The following is a 750-nucleotide window of genomic DNA, read 5'->3' as shown; positions in this document are numbered from 1 at the left end:
GAAAAAGAAAATAATTTTTTCTCTCAGTGAATGGGTAGAATTTTCTCACCCAAACAATTGTGAAAGTTAAGTGTGGGAGGGGAATGGTTGGGTTACTCTTCGGAGGGTTGTTCTGGCTTGTTGGGCTGAAGGGCCTGTTTCTACACAGTCGGGAATCTGCTATTCTATCTCAAATTATTTTAAGAGGGCAGATGGATTTTTGAAATATTGAGCAGTTGAGGGCTATGCGGATTAAGCATAAAAGAGGTGTTGAGGTCTGGGTTGGCCCAGCCATGATCTGATAGAATGGGGGAGCAAGCTGAAGGGAATGAATGCCCTACTCCTGCTCCGCTTCCTTGAGGCTCCATTTCATGTTTTTTTTTGTTTCCAAAGAAGAGCGTGATACAATGTGCTAAAGATCTCAGGTGTGAAAAAGTGGTGTTTTTGTACTGATTCAGATGGCGTTGATTCATCAACCATAGCTATACAACCATGAGTAGGAAGGCAATTCCCTCCATGAATAAAGGAAATCTACTGCAGAGCTCACACAAAGGGAATTCTTACCCTCAGTAAACTCTCCCATCACATTACCCAACATATCAGCTAAAGCAGGACACATTGCGCATGTTCTCGCCAACAAAGGGACTCCGGGTGATTGATGTCAGCACCGGACCAATGAAAGGACGGTGGGCGGAGCTGGATGACCTAGCGGGATGTTGGTCCTCCAACCAATCAAAGTGAATGAAGGGCGGAGCTAAACTAAACCATGTG

This window comes from Chiloscyllium plagiosum, unplaced genomic scaffold, assembly GCF_037043375.1.
Source record: "Chiloscyllium plagiosum isolate Xiang-an unplaced genomic scaffold, Cpla_swu_hap1 HiC_scaffold_48, whole genome shotgun sequence".
NCBI lineage: Eukaryota > Metazoa > Chordata > Chondrichthyes > Orectolobiformes > Hemiscylliidae > Chiloscyllium > Chiloscyllium plagiosum.
The sequence above is the reverse complement of the archived record's forward strand: the minus strand, read 5'-3'. Positions refer to the sequence as shown.